At 36.7% G+C, this 15313-nt stretch overlaps 1 long non-coding RNA gene across 1 annotated transcript; it reads left to right on the forward strand.

Annotated features, from left to right (window-relative positions):
- Nucleotides 1-252: 252 nt before the first annotated feature.
- LOC139501198 (uncharacterized) lies at nt 253-14756 on the forward strand. Its single transcript, XR_011658486.1, has 2 exons — nt 253-500; nt 14553-14756. It is a non-coding gene; the product is annotated as an uncharacterized lncRNA (long non-coding RNA).
- Nucleotides 14757-15313: the final 557 nt, after the last annotated feature.

Below are 15313 nucleotides of genomic sequence, written 5' to 3' on the forward strand. Positions count from 1 at the left end.
ACTGTATGAAAATGATGTAGTGAAATTAAAGAACAAGGAAAATAACTGTATGAACATGATGTAGTGAAATTACAGAACTAGGAAAATAAATGTATGAACATTATGAAATGAAATTACAGAATTAGGAAAATAACTATATGAACATATGATGAAGTGAAATTATAGAACTAGGAAAATAACTGTATGAACATGATGTAAAATTACAGAGCTAGGAAAATAACTGTATGAACATGATCATAAATGTATTTTATTTCGTTTGAAATAGGGTTTTTCCCGTTTGCTATTTGTAGTTAATATTTACAGATGGGAACTAGTATATAAACTAGTTTGGATACTGGTTTTGTAACAGTATGTACTATTTATAAGTTTGATGTTAGGTGCAGGAGGCACGAGGAAAGTTTTGGCGGTTTTTATGGGTGGGGTTTAAAGGTACTATATAAAGTTTGGGATTTAAATGTATTAGTATCGAAGGTGCTCGCAGTTACGTCGGATTGAAGTTGGTCACATAGGATGGACGTCAAGTTGGTTACCTATTCCCTATTCCCTATTCGTTACCTATTCCCTATTCCCTATTCGTTACCTATTCGTTACCTATTCCCTATTCCCTATTCGTTACCTATTCGTTACCTATTCCCTATTCCCTATTCGTTACCTATTCGTTACCTATTCCCTATTCAGTTCAGTTCAGTTTCTTGTATATTCCTCCATTAAATGTGGAGCACTACCCAAAGGGTATAGTTAAGAATAAGTTAAGAATAAGTTATTCCCTATTCGTTACCTATTCGTTACCTATTCCCTATTCCCTATTCGTTACCTATTCGTTACCTATTCCCTATTCCCTATTCGTTACCTATTCGTTACTTATTCGATTTTTAATATCCTTCCCCCTTTTTAATTAAGTCTCCCAAACGAAGTTTGGAGACTTATTGTTTTTGCTCAGTTCTTATTATGGCACCCTCAACGGAGTTGGGGTGACATACTGTTATTCTACGTTTCTTTTTATGTCACCCTGACGGAGGTCGGGTGACATATTGTTATTGTACGATTCTTTTTATGGCACCCTCAACGGAGTTGGGGTGACATATTGTTATTCTACGTTTCTTTTTTTTCTTATTATGGCACCCTCAACGGAGTTGGGGTGACATACTGTTATTCTACGTTTCTTTTTATGGCACCCTCAACGGAGTTGGGGTGACATATTGTTATTCTACGTTTCTTTTTTTTCTTATTTTTCTTATTCTTCTTCCACACATTTTGTCCGTCGTGTTTCTCGGAATCCTATGGACCAATGTTGGTGGAACTTTACTATAATGAGGACCCCCATGTAAAGTTGTGCACCTTGGTATGGAATGGTAAAAGATGGCCGCCGTTTCCATGGAAACAGCAAAAATTCGAAAAAAATCAAAGTGTTCCAAACTGGAAGAAACTCCACAGGAATGGTAACTGACATGTGCTGATTTCAAATTTGACTTTGGAATTTTCAAAATGGCTGCCGTTACCATGGAAACTGCTAAAATATCAAAAATTCTAACTCTTTCGTTATAACACTCAGCTGGATGAAACTTTATAAAAATGTTACCCGGTACGTTAAGATGTCAAAACAGTATTTTGATAATCCAAAATGGCCGCCGTTGTCATGGAAACTGGGGCCAAGTTTTGCATTGACCCTATGGAAAAATGCATAAAATCTCCATTTTCTCAGAGAGTAGTGCAACAAAGTAAATGAAACTGCATTGATATATAACATGACATGTGGCAATAAGATGTCTGCTTTTAGAATTTTGGAATTATCTACTGTAACCATGGTTGCAGGACAAATGTTCAAAATTTCCCAAAAAAATCAAAATGCTGCAAACTGGATTAAACTTTACAGGAAAAGTGACTGACATGTGCAGAGTTGCATTTTGAAGTTAGAATTTCCAAAATGGCCGCCGTAACCATGGAAACGGCAAAATTGTCCAAAATTTCAAAATGCTTCAAACTTAATGAAATTTTGCAAAAATGATGACTTGCATGTGTAGATGCACTCTTTGACATTGAAATTTTCAAAATGGCTGCCGCTCGCCTGGCAATGGGGGACGAGGGTGCCATCCGTTATTGCTAGCAATTACAAATCTAGTTTTTCTTATTATTTTTCTTGCACAAATTTTGTCCGCGCAAGTTCTTGGAATCCAATGGACCAATATTGATGGAACTCTTCTATAATGAGGACCCCCATGTGAAGTTGTGCACCTTGCTATGGAATGGTAAAAAATGGCCGCCGTTTCCATGGAAACAGCACAAATGCGAAAAAAATCAAAGTGTTCCAAACTGGAAGAAACTCCACAGGAATGTTCACTGGCATGTGCTGATTTCCAGTTTGACTTTGGAATTTTCAAAATGGCTGCCGTAACCATGGAAACAGCTAAAATATCAAAAATTCTAACTCTTTCGTTATAAGATGCAACTGGATGAAACTTTATGAAAATGTTCTCCAGTATGCCAAGATGTCAAGACAATATTTGGATAGTTCAAAATGGCCGCCGTTGTCATGGAAACTGGGGCCAAGTTTTGCATTGACCCCATGGAAAAATGCATAAAATCTGCATTTTCTCAGAGAGTAGAGCACCAAAGTTAATGAAACTGTATTGATATATAACATGACATGTGGCAATGAGATGTACGCTTTTAGAATTTTGGAATTATCTACTGTAACCATGGTTGCAGCACAAATGTTCAAAATTTCCAAAAAAAATAAAGTGCTGCAAACTGGATGAAACTTTACAGGAATAGTGACTGACATGTGCGGAGTTGTATTTTGAAGCTGGAATTTTCAAAATGGCCGCCGTAACCATGGAAACAGCAAAAATATCCAAATTTTCAAAATGCTTCAAACTTATTGAAACTTTGCAAAAATGTAACTAGACATCTGTAAATGCATTCTTCGACTTTGGAAATTTCAAAATGGCTGCCGCTCACCTGGCAATGAGGGGAAGGGTGCCATCCGTTATTGCTAGCAATTACAAATCTAGTTATGTCACCCTGACGGAGGTCGGGTGACATATTGTTATTGTTCGATTCTTTTTTATTATTCTTATTCCACACTTTTTGTCCAGCTTAGATCTCGGAACTGAATGGACCAATGTTGATGGAACTATAACATAATGTTGATCACCATGTCTAGTTGTGCACCTGACTTTGGAATTAAAAACATGGCTGCCATTGTCATGGAAACAGCAAAAATATGAAAAATTTCATGGAACATTCCAGAACATCAGGGTTAAATTAATTCTACAGCCATGAAATGTTATATGATGGTATAATATTATGGGGAGCACAATATGAAGCAGCAGTATGACTTTGAAATTTTCAAATGTTGCCATGCAAACTGTTCAAAAATAGCCAAATTTTGAAAATTCTTCAAAAATGTATGAAACGTTACAGAAATGTTAACTTGTAAATCTAGATGCGGCATTCAACTTTGGAATTTCCAAAATGGCTGCCGTTACCATGGCTGCTGTTAAGGGGCAATTGGTGGACCAGGGTGACATCCGCTATTGCTTGCAATGGCAATTCTAGTTATTTTTATTATTCTTCCACACATTTTGTCCATCGTGTTTCTAAGAATTGAGTGATCCGATATTGTTGGAAGTATAACATAATGAGGACCCCCACTTGAAGTTGTGCACCTTGCTATGGAATGGTAAAAGATGGCCGCCGTTTCCATGGAAACAGCACAAATGCGAAAAAAATCAAAGTGTTCCAAACTGGAAGAAACTCCACAGGAATGTTAACTGGCATGTGCTGATTTCCAGTTTGACTTTAGAATTTTCAAAATGGCTGCCGTTACCATGGAAACAGCTAAAATATCAAAAATTCTAACTCTTTCGTTATAAGATCCAACTGGATGAAACTTTATGGAAATGTTCTCCAGTATGCCAAGATGTCAAGACAATATATGGATAGTTCAAAATGGCCGCCGTTGTCATGGAAACTGGGGCCAAGTTTTGCATTGACCCTATGGAAAAATGCATAAAATCAGCATTTTCTCAGAGAGTAGTGCACCAAAGTCAATGAAACTGTATTGATATATAACATGACATGTATCAATGAGACGTACGCTTTTAGAATTTTGGAATTATCTACTGTAACCATGGTTGCAGCACAAATGTTCAAAATTTTCAAAAAAAATAAAGTTCTGCAAACTGGATGAAACTTTATAGGAATAGTGACTGGCATGTGCGGAGTTGCATTTTGAAGTTAGAATTTCCAAAATGGCCGCCGTAACCATGGAAACAGCAAAATTGTCCAAAATTTCAAAATGCTCGAAACTTAATGAAATTTTGCAAAAATGATAACTTGCAGGTGTAGATGCACTCTTTGACTTTGGAATTTCCAAAATGGCCACCGCTCGCCTGGCAATGGGGGGACGAGGGTGCCATCCGTTATTGCTAGCAATTACAAATCTAGTTTTTATTATTATTATTCCACACTTTTTTGTCCAGACTATTTCTCAGAATATGATGGACCAATTGTTATGGAACTATACCAAAATGTTAATGGCCATGTGCAGAAGTGCAGTCGAGTGTTGGCATATCCAACATGGCTGCCGTTGTCATGGAAACAGCAAGAATGTGAAAAATCGGAAAATCTCTAAAATTGAATGGAACTTTGTGAAAATGTTCTTTGGCATGTGAGGATCTGCCATCCATCTTTGGAATTTCCAAAATGGCCGCAGTTTCCATGGAAACTGCAAAAAAGTGAAAAATTTTCAAAATTCTAAATCTTTCATTATAAGACCTAGCTGGAGGAAACTTTATGGAAATGTTCCTTGGTATGCCAAGCTGTCAAGACAATATTTAGAAATTCCAAAATGGCCGCCATTGTCATGGAAACAGGGCAAATGTTTAACATTAAGCCTATGGAAAAATACATAAAAGCTGCATTTGCTTTAAAAATATTGCATAGAGATCAATGAAACTGTATTCATATATAACATGACATATGGCAATGAGATGCCTGCTTTTAGAATTTTGGAATTATGTACTGTAACCATGGAAACAGTAAAAACATCAAAATTTCAAAAAAATTCAAAATTCTGCAAACTGGATGAAACTTTACAGTAATGATAACTGGCATGGACAGAATTGCATTTTGGCTTCCACCTAATTTTGTCCGGCAGTTTTTTTGGAGCCAAAGGAACCAATCTGAATGATGGTGCACTATAACAAGGAACCCTGACTTTCCAGTTGCAGTGCAACTTTGGAACTAAAAAATGGCTGCCATCACCATGGAAACGGAAAAATGATGAAAAAATATAATTTTGGAGTTAGGTGAATTGTTTGAGAATGCTTAAGCTTAAAATCTTTAGATTTTAATACAATGTAGGTGCCCACTATATACTGCTTTGGGATGATTTTGGCAATCATTGGAACTGCTATGTTGCCATGGATACTACACCAAAAATTTCCAAAATATGGAAATGCTCCAAATTTAATGAAACTTCACAGTAACGATGAGCAACTTTGGTTGATGTGGAATTTGGCGTTAGAATTTCGAAAATGTCTGCCGTTACCATGGAAACAAGTCAAAAATGGTCAAAATGGTCCAAAAACACCTAAAAGTGGCATTTACTTTGTTAAAAGGGTAGGTCAAATCCATTGAAACTCTGATGGTATGTTCCCTACCATGTACCAATGTGGTATCTGCCATTAGAAATTTGGAATGGTCTGTGTAACCATAGAAACCAGCCAAAATGTCAAAAATTTCAAAAATTTCAAAATGCTCAAAAAGTGATGAAACTTACTATGATTGTTCACTGTCAAGTCTGCATGACACTTTTGAAGTTGGAATTTCCAAAATGGCTACCGTTGCCATGGAAACTGCAGAAATGTCAAATATTTTCAAAATGCTCCAAACTTAATGAAACTTTAAATTGTTGTAAACTGGCATGTGCAGATGAGACTTTTGACTTCGGAATTTTCAAAATGGCTGCCGTTGCCATGGAAACAGCAAAAATGTCATGTTTTTAAAAATGATCTTAATGTACTGAAAATTTACAGAAAAATGTATAGCCATGCAAATATGTGCATTCACTGTTAAAAGTTTTTGAAATGGCTGCCGCTTAGTGGCAATGGGGGGAAGGGTGACATCCGCTATTGCTTGCAATGGCAAATCTAGTTATTATTTTTCTTCCACCTAATTTTGTCCGCTCGCTTTCTCAGAGCCAAAGGAACCAATCTGAATGATGGTGCACTATAACTAGGAACCCTGACTTTCCTGTTGCTTTTTAATATTGGCACTAAAAAAATGGCTGCCATCACCATGGAAACGGAAAAATGGTGAAAAAATATAATTTTGGAGTTAGGTGAATTGTTTGAGAATGCTTAACCTTAAAATCTTTAGATTTTAATACAATGTAGGTGCCCACTTTATACTGCTTTGGGATGATTTTGGCAATCACTGGAACTGCTATGTTGCCATGGATACTACACCAAAAATTTCAAAAAAATGAAAATGCTCCAAATGTTTTGAAATTCTAGCATAACGATGAGCAACTTTGGTAGATGTGGAATTTGGCTTTGGAATTTCCAAAATGTCTGCCGTTTCCATGGAAACAATGCAAAAAGGTCAAAATGCTCCAAAAACTTCAGGGTTTGGTGAATAACTTTGGTATGCTTGAACTTCAAATCATCAAATTTTTATACAATATAGTTGTCCACTATATACAGGTTTTGAATGATTATGACAATCATTGGAACTACTCTGTTACCATGGATACAGGATCAAATATTTCAAAAATTTCAAAATGCTCCAAAATTGATGAAACTTAATATTATTGTTGACTGCCAACTCTGGATGAGACTTTTGACTTTGGAATTTCCAAAATGGCCACCGTTGCCATGGAAACTGCAAAAAAGTCAAAAAATTTCAAAATGCTTTAAACTTAATAAAACTTGATATTATTGTTAACTGAAAAGTAATGAAGAGGCTTTTGACTTTGAAATTTTCAAAATGGCTGCCGTTGCCATGGAAACGGCAAAAATGTGAAATTTTTAAAATGCTGTGAATGTACTGAAAATTTACAGAAAGATGTATTGCCATGCATATATGTGCATTCACTGTTAAACGATTCTGAAATGGCTGCAACTCAGTGGCAATTGGGGGAAGGGTGACATCCGCTATTGCTTGCAATGGCAATTCTAGTTTTTCTTATTATTTTTCTTGCACAAATTTTGTCCGCGCGAGTTCTTGGAATCCAATGGACCAATGTTGATGGAACTCTTCTATAATGAGGACCCCCATGTGAAGTTGTGCACCTTGCTATGGAATGGTAAAAAATGGCCGCCGTTTCCATGGAAACAGCACAAATGCGAAAAAAATCGAAGTGTTCCAAATTGGAAGAAACTCCACAAGAATGTTAACTGGCATGTGCTGATTTCCAGTTTGACTTTGGAATTTTCAAAATGGCTGCTGTTACCATGGAAACAGCTAAAATATCAAAAAATCTAACTCTTTCGTTATAAGATCTATCTGGATGAAACTTTATGAAAATGTTCTCCAGTATGCCAAGATGTCAAGACAATATTTGGATAGTTCAAAATGGCCGCCGTTGTCATGGAAACTGGGGCCAAGTTTTACATTGACCCTATGGAAAAATGCATAAAATCAGCATTTTCTCAGAGAGTAGTGAACCAAAGTAAATGAAACTGTATTGATACATAACATGACATGGGGCAATGAGATGTCTGCTTTTAGAATTTTGGAATTATCTACTGTAACCATGGTTGCAGCACAAATGTTCAAAATTTCCAAAAAAAATTAAGTGCTGCAAACTGGATGAAATTTTACAGGAATAGTGACTGACCTGTGCGGAGTTGCATTTTGAAGTTGGAATTTCCAAAATGGCCGCCGTAACCATGGAAACAGCAAAATTTTCCAAAATTTCCAAATGCTCCAAACTTAATGAAATTTTGCAAAAATGATAAGTTGCAGGTGTAGATGCACTCTTTGACTTTGGAATTTCCAAAATGGCTGCCGCTCGCCTGGCAATGGGGGGACGAGGGTGCCATCCGTTATTGCTAGCAATTACAAATCTAGTTATTTTTACTATTCTTCTTCTTCCTCTTCTTCCTCTTCTTCTTCCGCCACTTTAAAAATGAACTTGTCCGCAGCATTTCTCCAAAACTACTTGTCAGATTTACTTAGGGTTTCATAAAATGTTAGACTAATATGTCTAGGTGAGCAATCAATCGTTCCTTTGTGCATTGGGGTCTATTAAGGGGTATTTTGGGGGGGGGCAGAAAGAAGGGAGGGGTTTACTATAGAACCCTATGGGATTTTATTTTCTAAAATTTTCAAATGAATATAACTTGAAAACTGTAAGTGATAGTTACATGCAATCTTCAGAAATGATTAAAGGACAATAAAACAAATCACATGAAATATTGGGGAGTCCCTGGGGGTCATCCCTACCCCCTTCAATTCGAGAATATGCTTTTAACTTGTAAACGGTCCAGATCCCCACCCCTAAACCATATATATTCTTGTATGGGACAATAAAACTAATCAAATGAAATTAAATAAAAGTTCCTGGGGGTCACCCCCACCCCGTTCAATTTGAGAATGTACTATTATCTTGTAAACGGTCCAGATCCCCACCCCTAAACCATATATATTCTTGAATAGGACGATAAAACAAATCAAATGAAATTAAATGGAAGTCCCCGGGGGTCATCCCCACCCCGTTCAATTTTAGAATGTGCTATTATCTTGTAAACGGTCCAGATCCCCACCCCTAAACCATATATATTCTTGTAGGGGACAATAAAACTAATCAAATGAAATTAAATGGAAGTTCCTGGGGGTCACCCCACCCCGTTCAATTTGAGAATGTACTATTATCTTGTAAATGGTCCAGATCCCACCCCTAAACCATATATTTTCTTGTAGGGGACAATAAAACAAATGAAATAAAATAAAAGGAAAGTCCCTAGGGGGTCAGCCCACCCCCTCTTGTTTGAAAACTTGTAAACAATTACTCCTTGTTGTTTATACTCTTATATCTGGTAATAGTTCTAAATTTGTTGAGGTAAAATGATCTTTTTATGACCTATTTATATGTGTTTGTGCTCAACCGATCCTTTTACTTTATGTTCGATACTCATTTGTTCCTTATTTGATTTTTATACGTTCTACCTTTTAACTGCTTTATGTCCGTATGTTTGAAGATGGATCTTGGTTCGAAGGGATGAAATCACCGTGTTAGCGCTTGCATAAAAAAAAAGATGTGGTATGATTGCCAATGAGACATGTACAACAACCCACAATAGACCAAAATGACACAGAAACTATCAACTATAGGTCAATGTACGGCCTTCAACAATGAGCATAGCCCAAACCGTGTAGTCACCTATAAAAGGCCCAGATATGACAATTTCAAACAATTAAAACAACAAAACTAACGGCCGTATTTCATATACAAAAAAATAAACGGAAAACAAATATGTAACACAAAAACAAACGATAACTACTTAATTTCAGGCTCTTGTCTAGGGACAGTCACATACTAACATAATGTGGTGGGGTTAAACATGTTAGCAGGGTGTACATCGCTTCGGAGCATGCTATTACCTTGTTTAATTCGTTCCATCACTCGCTTATAATTCGCTTATAATACGTGTATCATACATTGCACCTTTTAAAACATGATTTTCAATTGTTTTGTTGTCTCTGGTGGTAGATTTGGGTTCTTAGAGGTGATATAACTCTATAAGCGCATGTACAATGTACCCGTGCCAGCGCTCGGATAATACCCTGTTAAATATTCGATACTTTTTCGCTTTTAATATGTTTGTTGTACGCTGCACCTTTTAGAAAAGGATTTTCAATTGTGTTCATATCTCTGGTGGTAATAATGTGTTCTTATAGATGAAATATCCCTATTAGCGCGTATGTACCCGTTCCAGCGCTCGGATAATACCCTGTTACTTATTCGTTCCTTATTCGCTTTTAATGTGCGGGGTAAGTATACGTTGCACCTTGAAATAAATAGTTTTTTAATTGTGTTCATGTCTCTGGTGGTAACAATGTGTTCTTAGAGAAGAAATGACCCTATTAGAGCGCATGTACCCGTTATGTACCCGTTCCAGCGCTCGGATAATACCCTGTTACTTATTCGTTCCTTATTCGCTTTTAATGTGCGGGGTAAGTATACGTTGCACCTTGAAATAAATAGTTTTTTAATTGTGTTCATGTCTCTGGTGGTAACAATGTGTTCTTAGAGAAGAAATGACCCTATTAGAGCGCATGTACCCGTTCCAGCGCTCGGTTAATACCCTGTTACCTATTCGTTACCTATTCCTTACTTATTCGCTTTAAATACGTTTGTTGTACGTTGCACCTTTTGGAAAAGGATTTTCACTTGTTTTCATGTCTCTGGTGGTAACAATGTGTTCTTAGAGATGAAATGACCCTATTAGCGCGCATGTACCCGTTCCAGCGCTCGGTTAATACCCTGTTACCTATTCGTTACCTATTCGTTACCTATTCGTTACCTATTCACTAATAATACGTTTGTTGTACGTTGCACCTTTTAGAAAAGGATTTTCAATTGTGTTCATGTCTCTGGTGGTAACAATGTGTTCTTATAGATGAAATATCCCTATTAGCGCGTATGTACCCGTTCCAGCGCTCGGATAATACCCTGTTACTTATTCGTTCCTTATTTGCTTTTAATGCCCGGGGTAAGTATACGTTGCACCTTGAAATAAATAGTTTTTTAATTGTGTTCATGTCTCTGGTGGTAACAATGTGTTCTTAGAGAAGAAATGACCCTATTAGAGCGCATGTACCCGTTCCAGCGCTCGGTTAATACCCTGTTACCTATTCGTTACCTATTCGTTACCTATTCACTTATAATACGTTTGTTGTACGTTGCATTTTTTAGAAAAGGATTTTCACTTGTGTTCATGTCTCTGGTGGTAACAATGTGTTCTTAGAGAAGAAATGACCCTATTAGAGCGCATGTACCCGTTCCAGCGCTCGGATAATACCCTGTTACTTATTCGTTCCTTATTTGCTTTTATTGCGCGCTAATAGGGTCATTTCATCTCTAGGAACACATTGTTACCACAAGAGACATGGACACAATTGAAAATCTAAAAGGTGCAACGTACAACAAACGTATTTAAAGCGAATAAGTAAGGAATAGGTAACGAATAGGTAACAGGGTATTAACCGAGCGCTGGAACGGGTACATATGCGCTAAGAGGGTCATTTCGTCGCTAAGAACACACTGTCACCACCAGAGACATGAACACAATTGAAAATCCTTTTCTAAAAGGTGCAACGTACAACAAACGTATTATAAGTGAATAGGTAACAAATAGGTAACAAATAGGTAACAGGGTATTAACCGAGCGCTGGAACGGGTACATGCGAGCTGATAGGGTCATTTCATCTCTAAGAACACATTGTTACCACCAGAGACATGGACACAATTGAAAATCCTTTTCTAAAAGGTGCAACGTAGAACAAACGTATTATAATTGAATAGGTAACAGGGTAATAACCGAGCGCTGGAACGGGTATATGCACGCTAATAGGGTCATTTCATCTCTAAGAACAGATTGTTACCACCAGAGACATGAAAACAAGTGAAAATCCTTTTCTAAAAGGTGCAACGTACAACAAACGTATTATAAGTGAATAGGTAACGAATAAGTAACAGGGTATTATCCGAGCGCTGGAACGGGTACATACGCGCTAATAGGGATATTTCATCTATAAGAACACATTATTACCACCAGAGATATGAACACAATTGAAAATCCTTTTCTAAAAGGTGCAGCGTACAACAAACGTATTAAAAGCGAAAAAGTAACGAATATTTAACAGGGTATTATCCGAGCGCTGGAACGGGTACATGCGCTTATAGAGTTATATCACCTCTAAGAACCCAAATCTACCACCAGAGACAACAAAACAATTGAAAATCATGTTTTAAAAAGGTGCAATGTATGATACACGTATTATAAGCGAATTATAAGCGAGTGATGGAACGAATTAAACAAGGTAATAGCATGCTCCGAAGCGATGTACACCCTGCTAACATGTTTAACCCCACCACATTATGTTAGTATGTGACTGTCCCTAGACAAGAGCCTGAAATTAAGTAGTTATCGTTTGTTTTTGTGTTACATATTTGTTTTCCGTTTATTTTTTTGTATATGAAATACGGCCGTTAGTTTTGTTGTTTTAATTGTTTGAAATTGTCACATCTGGGCCTTTTATAGGTGACTTCACGGTTTGGGCTATGCTCATTGTTGAAGGCCGTACATTGACCTATAGTTGATAGTTTCTGTGTCATTTTGGTCTATTGTGGGTTGTTGTCTCATTGGCAATCATACCACATCTTTTTTTTTATGCAAGCGCTAACACGGTGATTTCATCCCTTCGAACCAAGATCCATCTTCAAACATACGGACATAAAGCAGTTAAAAGGTAGAACGTATAAAAATCAAATAAGGAACAAATGAGTATCGAACATAAAGTAAAAGGATCGGTTGAGCACAAACACATATAAATAGGTCATAAAAAGATCATTTTACCTCAACAAATTTAGAACTATTACCAGATATAAGAGTATAAACAACAAGGAGTAATTGTAACAGGATGCTGTTACGAAGTCTCCCAAACAAAGCTCCCATAACTCGCAATTCATATGGTCACATGTTCATTTGATTTGATTTTTTGTCTCGTACAAGAATATATATGGCTTACTGGTGGGGATCTCCACCATTTACAAGTATTCAAACAGGAGGGGGTGGTGGTGACCCCCAGGGACTTTACCTACATTTCAATTTATTTGTTTTATTGTCCCCTACAAGAATATATATGGTTTAGGGGTGGGGATGTTGACCGTTTACAAGTTTTCAAACAAGAGGGGTTGGGACGACCCCCTCAGGACTTCCCTTTTATCTCATTTTATTTGTTTTATTGTCCCCTACAAGAACATATATGGTTTAGGGGTTGGAATCTGGACCATTTACAAGATAATAGTACATTCTCAAATTGAACGGGGTGGGGATGACCCCAAGGAACTTCCATTTAATTTCATTTGATTAGTTTTATTGTCCCTTACAAGAATATATATAGTTTAGGGGTGGGGATGTTGACCGTTTACAAGTTTTCAAACAAGAGGGGGTGGGCTGACCCCCTAGGGACTTTCCTTTTATTTTATTTCATTTGTTTTATTGTCCCCTACAAGAAAATATATGGTTTAGGGGTGGGATCTGGACCATTTACAAGATAATAGTACATTCTCAAATTGAACGGGGTGGGGATGACCCCCAGGAACTTCCATTTAATTTCATTTGATTAGTTTTATTGTCCCCTACAAGAATATATATGGTTTAGGGGTGGGGATCTGGACCGTTTACAAGATAATAGTACATTCTCAAATTGAACGGGGTGGGGGTGACCCCCAGGAACTTCCATTTAATTTCATTTGATTAGTTTTATTGTCCCCTACAAGAATATATATGGTTTAGGGGTGGGGATCTGGACCGTTTACAAGATAATAGCACATTCTAAAATTGAACGGGGTGGGGATGACCCCCGGGGACTTCCATTTAATTTCATTTGATTTGTTTTATCGTCCTATTCAAGAATATATATGGTTTAGGGGTGGGGATCTGGACCGTTTACAAGATAATAGTACATTCTCAAATTGAACGGGGTGGGGGTGACCCCCAGGAACTTTTATTTAATTTCATTTGATTAGTTTTATTGTCCCATACAAGAATATATATGGTTTAGGGGTGGGGATCTGGACCGTTTACAAGTTAAAAGCATATTCTCGAATTGAAGGGGGTAGGGATGACCCCCAGGGACTCCCCAATATTTCATGTGATTTGTTTTATTGTCCTTTAATCATTTCTGAAGATTGCATGTAACTATCACTTACAGTTTTCAAGTTATATTCATTTCAAAATTTTAGAAAATAAAAATCCATAGGGTTCTATAGTAAACCCCTCCCTTCTTTCTGCCCCCCAAAATACCCCTTAAAAGACCCCAATGCACAAAGAAACGATTGATGGCTCACCTAAACATATTAGTCTAACATTTTATGAAACCCTAAGTAAATCTGACAAGTAGTTTTGGAGAAATGCTGCGGACAAGTTCATTTTTAAAGTGGCGGAAGAAGAAGAGGAAGAAGAGGAAGAAGAAGAATAGTAAAAATAATAAGAACTGAGCAAAAACAATAAGTCTCCAAACTTTGTTTGGGAGACTTAATTAAAAAGGGGGAAGGATATTAAAAATCGAATAAGTAACGAATAGGTAACGAATAGGGAATAGGGAATAGGTAACGAATAGGTAACGAATAGGGAATAGGGAATAGGTAACGAATAGGTAACGAATATATATATAGGGAATAGGGAATAGGTAACGAATAGGTAACGAATAGGGAATAGGGAATAGGTAACGAATAGGTAACGAATAGGGAATAGGGAATAGGTAACGAATAGGGAATAGGGAATAGGTAACCAACTTGACGTCCATTCACATAGGTATATGTGCAGTTGCTGCTATGTTTATTGTACGTACAGGCGTTGGAGGCATTAGCCGGGGGAAAAGAAACGATGCGAAAGAGGAACAATGTTATATGTCATGTGTTTATATAATGTTTCGATTGAAGAAATATGTACAATTCAGTAAAATAAAATATTGTATCGCAAGAGAAAATAAGATGTTACTGCGAGCAACTAATCCTATATCTGTGTTTGTCTTGTTTATAGCCTATTGAATTAGAAATTAAATGCTTTAAATTCGGACGAGCAGGGCGAGGGAGAATTTAAAGTGAAATTATAGAACTAGGAAAATAACTAATGAACATGATGAAGTAAATAGAATTTACAGAAAAATGAATTGTCATGAATAGACTTTATATTTTTCATTCTAGATCTGATTTAGCAACGTGTAGATACATAAAATTAAACTTCAAACAATTTGCTTGTTGTCTAGCTTAAATAAATAATATATACTAGTATTCATATTTTTGTATTCATTATCAAAGAAAAATAGGTAACATGAGTGTGTGGACTTAATTCATTCAAATATGGCACGGTAAATTTCTAAAGTACAATTCCTGGAGAGAAAGATTGATTAATTGTTGGTTACTTAAACGCCCAGTGGCAAAATGTTCATGCATTTTTAGAAAGATAGAAAGAAAAACAATTTTGGGCCAATGAATGAAGATACGTCGGGCCATTGTTGTGCCAACATACAAATGTTGTCTGTGACAAGGTTAAATTTGGGTTCCAGATTGGCC

Source organism: Mytilus edulis, chromosome 13 (assembly GCF_963676685.1).
Source record: "Mytilus edulis chromosome 13, xbMytEdul2.2, whole genome shotgun sequence".
Taxonomy (NCBI): Eukaryota; Metazoa; Mollusca; class Bivalvia; order Mytilida; family Mytilidae; genus Mytilus; species Mytilus edulis.